This window comes from Stegostoma tigrinum, chromosome 24 (assembly GCF_030684315.1).
Source record: "Stegostoma tigrinum isolate sSteTig4 chromosome 24, sSteTig4.hap1, whole genome shotgun sequence".
Taxonomy (NCBI): domain Eukaryota; kingdom Metazoa; phylum Chordata; class Chondrichthyes; order Orectolobiformes; family Stegostomatidae; genus Stegostoma; species Stegostoma tigrinum.
Window position 1 is genome coordinate 26,279,840 of NC_081377.1, and position 13,547 is coordinate 26,293,386.

Genomic DNA, 13,547 nt, shown 5'->3' on the forward strand with positions numbered 1-13,547 from the left:
CCTCAATTAATCAGTTTCCTGTCACTTTCAATGCTGTCAACAATCTCCCAAATGATTTTCTTTGAATTATGTGTTTTATGGCAATAGTCTACTGACTACCAACTAGAAATTTTACTATCTCACGGAGGTAGTCAAATAATGGATGCGTCAAATCACTGTAAATCATCATTAAAAACAAGTGCCTAAATGGTTTGGGTATGAAGATGGTACTTGCTGTCAATCTAGGTGCTGGACTGACACACACAAGGAGATAGAGGAACAAAGTACATCCCAAACATTAAATTGGAAAAGATAAATTTGTAATACCTAAAATATGCCAAAATGCTAAAGGAATCAGCCTTTGATAGAGAGGGTTACTACTAAAGTGCTTTAATGATGATAGATGAATTTATGTTGTTTGCTTTTCTGCCAAAATTCTGAAGCTTATATCCTTTGAGGATAAATGGAATGTTAAAATATAAATGAAAGCACTGCAATACTGAAGTCAAAGTGTTATAATTCCTGCTCTTTCAGTCCAATTGAACTTTCAGACCATGCATTTGATGGATTACAATGCTATCTGCCCCTTGCTTTGATCATGGTTAAATGAACTATCAAGTTTTCACTCCAATCATCTGGTTTACACATGTGGAACCATTCATGGATTACAACTGTTTGTTTAACTCATTCAAGGGACATGGGCATCACTGACTGGGCCAGCTTTTAGGTTTCCGCAGGTTGATAAGCAATTTTTTTTTCGTGCAATAAAACCTTTCAATTAGCTTCTTAATTTCTGAACCAGTGAACTGCATTTTAATTGAAGAGTGATAACTGCTTGTTATAAAGAATTAAAAATGTTCATTGCAACTAATTGAGGACATTAAGAAGTTGGGAACTGATTCATGCCTCATATGGTTGTAAAAACAATGGGAGATCCATCAGTTTGTTCAAGAAGACTAGTGAAAATATTGGAATGGGGGAATTAAGTTGTTCATTCAAAAGCTGTTTAAGAAGAGGAACTGCAGAATGGATTTCTTTGTCCACAATATTGAAGTGATATAATGTCGACTTGTGATTTTAATACTTTCATAGAACAGGATGAATTTGCATTAAGAAAAAAAATGTTCTGCCCTTGGACAAATTAAAAGGTGTAGCTAGGAACTTAGAGGCAGAGCTCTGCCAAAAAGCCAGAAATTAAACTACAAAATGGGTGGCAAAATATCTCAAGATGGAAACTGAAGCTACTGAGCAGATGAAATTAAAATTGGATTAGCTGAGTTTGGAAACGGAATTCTAACAGAAGAGGAAAGAGAATTTAGTAATGAGAGAGGGTGAGGGAGGAAAGGAGAGAGAGAGATTTGAGGAAAGAAGGAAAAAGGACAATGAATGACAAGATTTCTTTTTCCCCTAACAATTGTCAGTGGTTTCATGGTCATAATTTCAGATTTTTATTGAATTCAAATTCCACTGTTTATCATAGTGGGATTTGAACCAAGGCTGCCCGAACATAACTAGGGCCTCGGAATTAATAGTTTAACGATAACACCCCAAGACCATTGCCTCCCCATTCCTCTCTAAATTTGTAATCAGTCCTGCTTCCATCATAAGACCTAATTCCCAAATTATCAGGGGTTATTGCCTGAAATAGGCAGCCTCTACAGAGCGTCAATGGGCCAATTTTATCTTGGCACTGGCAGTATTGCTGGTGTTACCGGAATGGCAAGGTCTCTGATCCATTTTGAGACCTCTGGTGCCATATGTTAATAGCAGGTCATGAAGCTCAAAACTGACTTCAGTGTGCTGGTGAAATTGAACAGCTATTTCCCTAATGGCAGAAAAATCAACACTAAGCTCATCAATGTACCCTTGTCTGGTAATGTACTTAAATATTAGAGGACAGACTGATTATCAGACAGAATGTAAAATGCATCACTGATTTCACACACCCTATAAATATCCCTGCACCAACTCAGAACAAATACGACATCAAAAGTATCTCTTCACAGTTTGATCATTATAATTTTAAGCCAGCGATTGTGATAGTCAATAGATATTTAAGTTAGGAGAGTTTATTCTCTGACACATTGGAAGATTGTCATTCAAGAGTTAAGTTCAGCTCAGGAGTTGTCAGGGTAATGTCACAGGGAATGAGTATATCTACAGCCCAGAAATTCTTCAACAGCCTGATTGCACTGTTAATGTTTGTGAGTGTCCAGGAAATGTCTTCAGAAGCAACATCTCAAAGTCGAGAAGGTGAAATGCAGACTGGGACCTGGAGAAACAGCCCCCTGAAGTACAGGTTCAAGTGGCAAGGTATGAGCTAACTCAACTCTCTGTTCAGGCTCAATCTGCACACCTGTTAAAGGGAGGATAGAGTCGGTACATCAGACTGGCTCCTCATCAATACCTCACTGAAAGAGTTATACATAAATATAATTCAGGAGGCTGCACAGGGTCCACGGTCACACAGACACAGCACAGGGTCCGCGGTCACACACACACAGCACAGGGTCCACGGTCACACACAGACAGCACAGGGTCCACAGTCGCACACACACACAGCACAGGATCCACAGACACAGCACAGGGTCCACAGTCACACAGACACAGCACAGGATCCACAGTCACACACCGACAGCACAGGGTCCACAGTCACACAGACACAGCACAGGGTCCACAGTCACACACACACACAGCACAGGGTCCACAGTCACACACACACAGCACAGGATCCACGGTCACACAGACGCAGCACAGGGTCCACGGTCACACACACACAGCACAGGATCCACAGTCACACAGACACAGCACAGGGTCCACGGTCACACAGACACAGCACAGGGTCCACAGACAGTCACATACATTTCAATCCCGTGGAGGGATTAATAGAACAGGAGGTCATTCAAACTGTCAAGTCTACATTTACTTCTGGAAGAGCAGTCTAGTTTCTCCCATTCTCCTGTTGTTTCGCTGTTTCCCCATACGTGTTTGTCTAATTCTACATTGACAGATTCTGCATCTACCAGCCAATCAGGCAATGCTTTCCAGATCTGACCGTCTCCCTATTCAAAATGGCTGTCCTCGTGCCCTCATTTCCCTTTCATCCTGCTCCTTTGTATTAACGCAATGGAAATCTCACATGATTCTCGACAAAATCTTATAGTTTTGGGTTCACTGAATGAACAAACTCACCTTCTCCAGGCTATGCACATATCTGTGGTGCTTTCTTGGTTGGACTAACTAGGTGTATCGTTTTCCCTCGTTAAGTCCTTACACTTTATATATTTAAAAGATGTTTCAGAGTTGAGGGTAGCATTACCACTTACAGCTTCCCATGACCAGCACTAAGTTTTCTCAATTCTGTAACTTGCAAGTCTTACGAGTTTCTTAAAGTGTGGTGGGTTGAATTTGTTGGAACAGGGCAGAAATGGCTAGCACAAGGGGTCATAGTTTTAAGCTGGTTGGTGGAAAGTATAGAGGGGATGTCAGAGGCAGGTTCTTTACGCAGAGAGTTGTGAGAGCATGGAATGCGTTGCCAGCAGCAGTTGTGGAAGCAAGGTCATTGGGGTCATTTAAGAGACTGCTGGACATGTATATGGTCACAGAAATTTGAGGGTGCATACATGAGGATCAATGGTCGGCACAACATCGTGGGCTGAAGGGCCTGTTCTGTGCTGTACTGTTCTATGTTCTATAACATCCTAGGATTTCTCCACCTATTAGAGTCAATCAGAAACATGGTGCCAACTGCTGTGTGTACTCATTATCACAGTCACAATGAGCATGGTTACATTATGTCCACTCCCCACGTGATGGTCTCCAATTTGTTATGATCCTGAGTAAGGGGGATGAATTGGCTCCCCTTCTTTATTCAACACCTTCCCTCAGTTCGTTGCAACAAGATTACTTTAAAAGGGATCTTTTCCCACATGAATATGTTTTCCCAGCCCATATCTATTCATACTTTAAACGGAGTCAATTTAACCAGGTTTTCTTGGTTAAAGAAACAGGGAATTTATCATGTACTGCAATGTGATGAAACATAATGAAACATAACACGCGTCTACGTGAGTTAGAACTGACAAGCGAGTCCAAGATGTAAAAGTTAAATCAAGTATAGAAATCACTTTTTAGATCGTCTGAAATGAACTGATTGTGAATGTTGCTGTTGATGAGTTGGACAGTTCTGGTAGCTCTGACTTTGTTAATTGTTTGTGCAGCTGTTTGGGATTATTGGTGAAAGAGGCTTGTCCAGTTTCCTTTGACAGTGACTATCAGAGAGATTTTATTTCTTTGACCTTCAGCCACAGTGGTGTCTTGTGAAAGTTCTCAAGAGGCGCACATTCACTGCACAACTCAGCACAATGGAACTTGAAACACAAGCCAGCACAATAACATGCCAGTGTGTGAATGCACTAGGACACAACATAGCCAATGATAGCTTTTGACCCTACTTTTTGTATGTTCCCGGAAAGGTAAAACCAAATGTATTTAACCAAGAACTGGCTTTCTTTCAATCATATCACATCTGCACTGTGGGCTATAGCCCATAGGAGATTGCAGTTGAGTTTTTCAGAATGGGATCTCTGGTTTTAAAGTGTCGTTGTCTGAAATTCCCTTGTTACTCTTCTGGTACAACATTCTATGTTTCCTCTAGGGATTCAATATAAACCATACAACCTCTCCCTTGGGATTTTAGGCACACATTGAATGTACATCCTTGGCTTTTGTTTGGTTAGTATGTCACTCCATTAAGAAACATATGTTGAACTTAAAAGTTCAGTGTGTCTGTAAGTAATTTGACATTATGTTTTCCAGACAGTTGCAAAAATGGTTTTGATGTACTAATTTGCTATTTTACTTAAATATCAATGGCATGCCAAAATAGAAAAAAAAAGACTTTCCTGCAGCAAGCTGAGGCAACTTTGAGCCAGTTTTTCCAGGGAGTGACAATCTCCTGTAGATTACCAATTGGGAATTACCCTTTTCTTTTATGAAAGAAGGGAGTTTCGCATTTCTGACAGGCAGTTCTAATCAATGCTCCATCAGAAATGTGGAGCTGTAAATCTGTTCTGATAGTTCTTTTGTAATGTAGAACTGCCAAAATCTCTCCCTTTGCAAATCAGTTAGCGGCCGTATTCTGAAAAGTAAAGGTCCAGACAGGTACTTTGACAGCTGTAGTCAAAAGGTAATTACATAATGTAAGTGCAAGGTTAGAATGTTGGGAGTGTAGGGGTCTGAGCAAGCAATGTGCCTCAGTGGTGGTACAGTAGAGTGCTAGGTAAATAGTGTATTAGCCGGGAAGTGTGCCAGTTGGTAAGGCTAGGTGCCAGGAGTAGAATGCTAGGTGGGTACAGTAGAGCATAGCAGGTAAGTAGGGGGTCACATGGAGAAGGAGTAGACAGAGAGAGAGAGAATGAGAGAGAGTGAGAGAGCGAGAGAAGGAGTGACAGAAAGACAAGACCTTTCTACAGATGTCAGTGTGTCATCAATAGATTTGGGCCAGTGCAGAAACATGTGTTAGGAGAATGTGGAAACATAATGTTTTCTTGTCTTCCGATGGCTTAATTACACAAAAAGTGACAATTTCTCAAAGGAACTGAAGTCTTCCTTCTATTGTCATGTTTAGAAGTGCAACTTCAATGGTTGGCTACAGATAGCATTTAGTGATTTGAGACCGAGTCTCTGGCATTTTTAAAATTCACAATGCAAGGTGCAATCTCAAAGAAGTTAAACTGGAAATAGTTTCATTGTTTCAGCTGATAAGTTTAATACAACTAAATGGCTTGCAAGACTATTTCTGAAAGCACTTTTTCAGAATCAACTATATTGTTGTGGATCTGGAGTAACATGGTCACTAGACTGGGCAAGGATGACAAAAATATCCTCTCCTAAAGATTGGAAATAAACAAGGTGGATCTTTACAATGGCATGGAAATCTCTTAATCATTAAGCTTGAAGCTTACATTTTCTTCCAAGTTTACTTCCATTTCCACTGTGGTGGAATTTGATCTTATCTCCAAAACAATTAGCTAGGCGTCAGAAGAACTAGACCCAATAAGATTCACATTATGCACCCATCTCCTATTGCAGTAAGTTTATTTATTAACGATTTGTTTCAATTTCACTTCATGACATGGAGGGCTAAACTTACCACAGCCGGTGGTGGCCACAACAGGGGCACTGGGGCTAATGTTTTAAACAGCCCTGACTCAATTCTTTTGGCCATTTATCTGTGAGCTGCCTGGTGTCATGGCTTCTATTGCTCTAAGGGCAGAGTCTTTTCCTCCAAAAACTATAAACAAATTTGCCATCTGGTAGCTCCTCAGTGCCAGCCTCACCACTACAGCTGACCAACAACAGCAGTATACAGGAAACTCTGGGGGCTAGGGTAATGTAGTTGGGTATGCTGGGCCCTATTAGGAATGTGCAGCAGAGTGTTTTTGGTGAGGAAAGAGCATTATTTCCATGGGATGGCATTCTATTAGCCAGCGACAGATTTAGAGGGGCAGTTGAACACCTCTAGTTTTTACTGGACAATAATTTCCACTTGGCAGAGAGCATCGACCAGTTGTAAAGTACCATCAGTTTTGGGAAGATACATTTCAGTGGCTCGTAATTGGTTATTTAAGGGCTTCATTTAACCCCTAAGTGGGTTGGTTACCTTTCCTTCTTTCAAGTGAATTTGGCAAAATTGAGAAGTTGACAATTTCCCCCCTTCACATTCTCCCCCATTTCTACTGTGCCCACCATTAACACTCATCCCTGCTTCCCAACATCCACATGTACAAACACACACACCCCAATGCCTTGATGCCTACTCCCATGGGCTAGATTACATTTTGCACATCATCAGTACATTTATGTCATGAATCAATCCATCTGATTGCTAATAGTCTTACAAGGTGGTAAATGAACACCCGTTCAAAACTGCCCATTCTCTGGGCACTAAAGATCCTGCTGTAAGAATAGAATGATGTCCACATTTTTATTATTTTTGCTTGCTGGGGTCACATTCAAAGAAAGTCTTTGTGATTCCAAATGATGGACATATATGCAAAACTAGCTTTTAGGATCATTTTCCTGAATTCTCTAAGCAAATAAAACAAAAATATTTAGGCATTAATTCATATTTTACTCAATACAAGTGTCCATTTTTGAAACACCACTGAACAGATTTTACATAAATGAAACTGGTGTCAGCACAGTGAAATACTTCATACAAAGGGTTCAATGTTTTAAACATGTAATATTTAATACAGATTGTGATGTTAAAGCAGATTACATTTCAAACATTTGAAACCACCTTTTTTGGTGCACACAGTTCAGATGCAATAATAACTTAAATGCATCTCCAAACTGCTTGCAATTATTAGAATGCATGTGGAACATAACCAAACCCCACATTTTCATTGGCATTTATGGAATGTGATGGGTTGCAATGGGAAATCACCACTAGGAATAACCGATACCACCTGTTAATGTTGGTAGTAGCTGGTTCCTCAGTTCACTATGCCTATGTCCTTCTGTAGATCCTGTGGAATAATTCAAACTGCATGTAGAGATTTATGTTCAATAAGGGCAGAAAGGTTCGCTATTGGTTCAATGTATTCATACAGTGAAACAGGACTGAAGCAGCAATCGGTATAATGATCGAATTAAACCCGCAAGTTAACTCTGTATATTCTTTCATATCGGAAAGTAAATATTGATTCCTAACATTTTTTGAAAGACTTTTATTAGGTCCAAAACACACTCTGAAGAATATTTGACAGATTATTGTGTTCTTTCAGCTAACATATTAGTATTAAATCTAAAAAAGTATGTCTTACATTTGTCCATTGAGCAAGTTGGACCTGCACTCATTAGTGTTTAGAAGAATGGGAAGTTGGAATGTTTTTGAAGTGTTATTGGGAGGTTGGGTGTTAATGAGACATGAAAAGTTCTGAGGGGACTTCATAGGGTTGATGCTGAGATGATGTTTGCCCTCAGGGGAATCTAGAACTAGGGACGTTGCTTCAAAATTAATGGGTCTCCCATTTAAAACTGAGATAAGGAGGAATTCTTTCACTTGCAGGGTTGTTAATCTGTGGAATTCTCTACCCCAGAGATCAGTGGAGGTTGGGTTTTAAATATATTCAAAGCTGAATTATAAGGGAGACAAACAGCAGGCAAGTGGATTTAAGACGATAATCAGATCAGCCATGATTGAACTGAATAGCAGAGCAGTCTGCTGGTGCTGAATGGCCTACTCCTAATTCTTATCTTCTTATAGAGGAGCATGTCTCCCACTCTGTAATTAGTCTACACAATTGGGGTAGAAATTGCTGTTGCAGTGATACTCTGCGAGTTATGCCCATTCTATGCCCATTTGCCAGTCTTAATCTGCTCGCAGATTCCCTGAACATTTAATAAGATTGAGATGGGGCATTAAAAAACTTAACATGATTACAATGTAATTGAAAATTGCCCTTTGCCTCTGTAATATGTCGTGCCAACTATCAAGTCTCTTTACAGTACATCATCAAAATAATCACTCACTGCTATGAATTCTACTAATTATGTTCCTGTGGACACAAGACAAAAGAACTGAATTGGGTCACTTGGCACTGCTTCTAGAGGCACTATGTAAACTATAATATGCTGAGGCACACAGCACCGTGTGACCTATGTGCCTGGCCCACACTTCATTCAGTGCAGTTATCCCAAGGGAATTTAGGTACTTCTGTGAAGTAGTACTGCATGCACAGATTTTCACAGCCATGGCTGAATAGGCAGAACTCTTGCCTGAGTCATAAGGCAAATACCACTCCAGAGCATAGACCACAAAACTAATCTGATGTTTCAGTGCAGTACTGAGGGAGTGTTGCATTGGCAATGGTGTTGCTGTCTTTCAGGTGACATGAACAAGACACAACCTGCTCTTCCTGGTCAAAGAAAGTAAACAAGCTACTTCTGCTCTCCTGACCATTATCTCTCCAACAAGTATCACTAAAACAGATGGCTTGACCCTTTATAACATTGCTGTTTGTGTGAATGTACAGTACACTAATTGTTTAGTCCTTTGTTTCCTCTGTTACAAAAGTGAGTGCATTTCAAATACTTTCTTCACACATTAAGAAAACACTATACAAAGGTAAATCTATTTCTTGCTCCCAAACAGCAGTTATCCATCTTGCTGCTTTTTATCTTAACAACAACCTAACCAATCTTTTACTCAAAATTATTGAAATTTATTTTAAAATCTGTTTTAAAAAAAGCTTGCAAAGCTACACTCCCTTTTTGCTAATGATTTAAACACATTAATTTTGAGCAAAAAGCTTTGTGTTCTGATTAAAGATGATCATTCTGAAATGTTAACTGGTTCTCTGTCCAAATATGATTCCATACCTGCATTTCTAATATACTCTGTTTATGATTCAGATTTCAAGTATCCATGGTGTTTTGATCAAAAGGCTTATCTACTTGTCTGCTCGGCAATATAATGATTGCACTCCAGGCACAACAAAATTACACATAGTTTCCAATCCTTTATTGTGAAAAGTATTGACAAATTCCTTAATAGATTCACATGCTCTAGTTTGGAGAATTAAATGCACACTCTTTCTTAAAAAAAAATTCATCCACATTGGTTTCAACTTTGAATTCCAACACTAGAATCAAATCCATCTCAATGGAGCAGAAAATGAAAGAAATTGCATGCTAATTGATATCTATTTTAAATCCACAATGATGTAGAAAAATTGCGAAACATGTTATTTTGGATAGAATACGGTTCTGCTAATACGCATGGGGGCTCTGTTCGAAGGCCTCAAATAACTAGCTACAGTTTGAGCAAATTCAGGTGTAGCACGAGAACAGGTGTATGTGGCCTCAATTTGTTCAACCTTTGCGCCATAAATATTTTTTGCCATGCGACTGGAAGGAAAGAAACATTAAAAAACATTGCATTTATTTAGCACCGTTTTGCAATCTCAGCGCATCACAAAGTACTCTCCAGCTCTTATTGTTATTTGAAGTGCAGTCGCTGTTGTAACGCAGGAAAAGGCTGTGGCCAATTTGTGCACTGCAGATTCCACAAGCAGCAACGAGACGATGGCCAGATAATCTGTTTTTCATTTAAATGATGTCCGTCGGTGGACAACTATTGGCCAGCACACTGGGGAGAACTCTCTTAGTATTCTTCAAATGATGCAATGGGATCTTTTACATTCCCCGAGTGAGTCCTCTGTTTAAAGTATTGTTCAAAAAATTGATTTTTGGGTGCAAATTCCAGGTCACAACGTTCACTTATGTAATGAATCTGATACTAGAGATCACAGGATTAACACATTCACCAATCTGACCTGCTTCTAACAATCTGACTATTATAGCACATATTCTGTTCAATTCTGTGAATGATATTCGAAACTACATATTGCTTATTAGTAACATAAAGTGATTTCTTTGTTCAAGATTTGTCTAGTGCCAGTTAAGTAGTCAGGACTCCACCTGTATTTAATAGGAACTTCTTTCAGTCGCTTATGGCATCATTTCTACCGTTAAAATCTGTCTTAAAAGGCATTTTAAACGTTTGCTATGGTCAATTCCAGAACTGAAGTGACATGAAATTAAGACAATTTGTGCTTATATAATACATACACTGAATTTAGCTCTGTTTAGAAAGCTAAGAAATTCCTTTAATTAGCTAAAAGCTACAAAACAGTTAATATTATTTATTTCAATTCTGTTATGCTTGGCAGGTTGCTGTCCTAGTCAAGGAAGAAAGATTCTGTGTTTGTAAAAATGCAGAGATTTCTTTAGCTCAATATACACATGTAACAAAAGCATTTAAAATGAAGAAATGGAAACTAAAACTTCCTACCTTTGCTATTTGGCAGAACGTCAGTTAGAAAATAAAGGTCTAGTTTTCTTGTTCTGATGGTGGATTTTCTTCTGGATGCTCTACTCCATAAGTTTATATAACTAGGCAGAGCACTTGCTCTTACGCAGTTTGCTACTTCAAGCTGCACAGCAGAGAGAGAGAGAGTCACTTGACAGCACGTCTGTGTAAGGGTGCGTGTGGGTGAGTGAGAGTGAGAGTGGGCTATTTCACAAGCTGTTTAATGGGCTAGACTGAGATCAGCTTTGGTTTTTGAGCATGTTCCAGCTGAGAATTGTTTCTCAGGTTCTAAGATACAAAGGACCGTGTTTGTGGGTTTGGGGGAGGGGAAAGAACTTTTGAGATTTTTTTTAAATTAAAAAAAGCCATTTTCACATGCGTATTTTGTGGACATTTGCCACTGTGGTTGTGCCGCTAACCAAACTGCAGCCTTTTATCTTTGTGATCCTTGCATTTTTCTGTATTCGCAAAATATCTTTATGAACCATTCTTTCTCATCATTAATGAAGAAATCAACAGAAATAATTGGAGAACCGTCTAAAGCCAACTCAAGTGACAATAATTTTTCACTGCACTGTGAAGAACAGCAGCTACGTTTGTAGAGTTTGTTGCTTTAAAGGAATAAAAGTTGGTGTGTTTTTCACTCTGAAGTCTGGATGTCATAACTTAAATATGGATCTGCTTTGTGAAGTAGAAACAGATGCTCCACATATCCCAGTCGAGCAAGCAGCATGTCCATTAGCACATAGAACCTTTAAAGCAATTGGAACTCTAACCAATTGCGGCTTCATGTCCACTTCCAAATGCAACTCCAAGGAATGCATACTATCCTACTAGAAGTGACATCTGTTGTCACATTTACCCTGTGTAAAATCTACTGTTTACAAATCTGTAACTGAATTATTTCAGGCAAACGTCTCATTCCATTGCACTGATGTTTTCTGCAGCATTTTACCTGATATTAGTATAACTGAGGTAAAATATTGTGATTTTTAAGCTGAAGGTACATGGAACCTAACACAAGTCTGGCGTGAGTCTTCGCACTGCTTTTAAAAATGTTGAGTTTGAAGCTGACCGTGCGACAAAGCTGACCAAGTTCTGGGCCGAATAAACAATTTGTTTAATTGCAATCATTTGCATCTCTTGAGGCAGGTTCAAAAAGTAAAGTTGGGTCTTTTAGGTTCAATGAAACATTTTCAAATGCTTAAGAAAAAAATTGACTGAAAACAGACAACTGCACCCCAACCTAACAGGGCGTTTTGCAAATTTTCAAACAATACATTTAGTAATCAGGCTACGTACTCATGTGGTGGATTGACACTTTGATTTAAAATGCTGACTTTTATTGTATGATGAGCTCATTTTCAGCTGCGTTATTTATTTTTACCAAGTTAATACTCTTAAATTTCAAAGAATATTTTTAAAGCAAAGTTTATTTTTTTAAATTAAGTTTTAAAGCAAAATACCCTTGGGTACTGGTTTCTGGCTGATTTTATGTTTGGCGATACTCAAATGAACTTAAACAAAAAGCCTGTAGGGAAGAAACGACTTCTCAAAACGGGTGCAGTTTTCTGATTACATCGAAAGCAGAGACTCCACGTCGAACCTCTAATGTATTTCCCATATGCTACCTCAGTACTATTTTTTCCCATAATAACTAAGACACTTAATTCCAAGAGTTTTTTACACATATACTTGCTGTTTAGAACATATTCTCACCCTCAGCTGTACCACTATTTGGGTTTTGACTTAGGCCCATGTGAAGAGCCTTTAGATATTGTATTACATGTAAAGGTGCTTTATAAATATGAGGTTGTTGTTGTTGGATGTAGTTCCTGCAATTTCATCCAGGAGTTCAAACTCCCTTTCCTCAGTGCACAACATGCTTATTCATACGCTTTCATCCTTTTGCTCTTGACATCAGCAAAGCATCTCTTACCCAGCCTTCAGAGTCCGAGAATAAGCACCGTACTGAAACCCAAATGTAGCCACACAGCGAATACAGCACCGCGGCTCGTAGAGCTTACGTTGGAGTTCTATTCTTAGCCTACGTTATTAGTGTAAAAAGCACAATAAATTTCAAGTTGCTACAGCTACTATTCATTACTTTTATAGTTTATTTCTCCATTGATTCACACAGCTTTTACGTTATTCTTTCAATGTGGTAAGAGTGATAGAAGGGAGAATTGTGTACGTTTGGCTATTCAATGAGATTGTGGTTGATCACAATCTAGTCTCTATTTTCTTTTGTACCCTTGTCAAGCAAATGTCTATTGATTCCAGGTTTCAAGCTTTTAACTGAGCAACTATCTTGTGGTTTTTTTTGTTCAATCCTCCTCTTGAATGACCCTAATTCTGCTTTTAAAGTTTTATTCCCTTGTCTTAGATTCCTCCAGCAACAGGAAAAAAAAGCTTATCGCTACTTTATCAGTTCCCTTCAAATCCCTAAAACTCTCAAGCAAATCATCCTGTAATATTCAATATTCCAAAAAATACAAAACAAGCCCTTGCAATCTCTCGTTGGAATCTAAAGATTTGAACACTGATGACAGATTCCGAAAACCTGCGTTGGGCTCTTTCCAAAGTCAATACCTTTTCGGAGATGTGGTACCTGGAAATGTACGCAGTCCTGCCAACGTAATTTAAACAGGGCTTTGTGCAATAGATTTACCTACCGTTTATAATG

The 13,547-nt window shown here is 38.9% G+C and overlaps 1 protein-coding gene across 2 annotated transcripts in view; it reads right to left on the reverse strand.

The window, feature by feature from the left end:
• col8a2 (collagen, type VIII, alpha 2) overlaps nt 1-11,049 on the reverse strand; it is a 173,217-nt gene extending 162,168 nt beyond the window's left edge. For both annotated transcript variants that reach the window (XM_048558319.1, XM_048558318.1), the window contains exon 1: nt 10,844-11,049. The gene's annotated coding sequence lies outside the window, so the exon portion shown is untranslated. The remainder of the gene's footprint in view (nt 1-10,843) is intronic.
• Nucleotides 11,050-13,547: the final 2,498 nt, after the last annotated feature.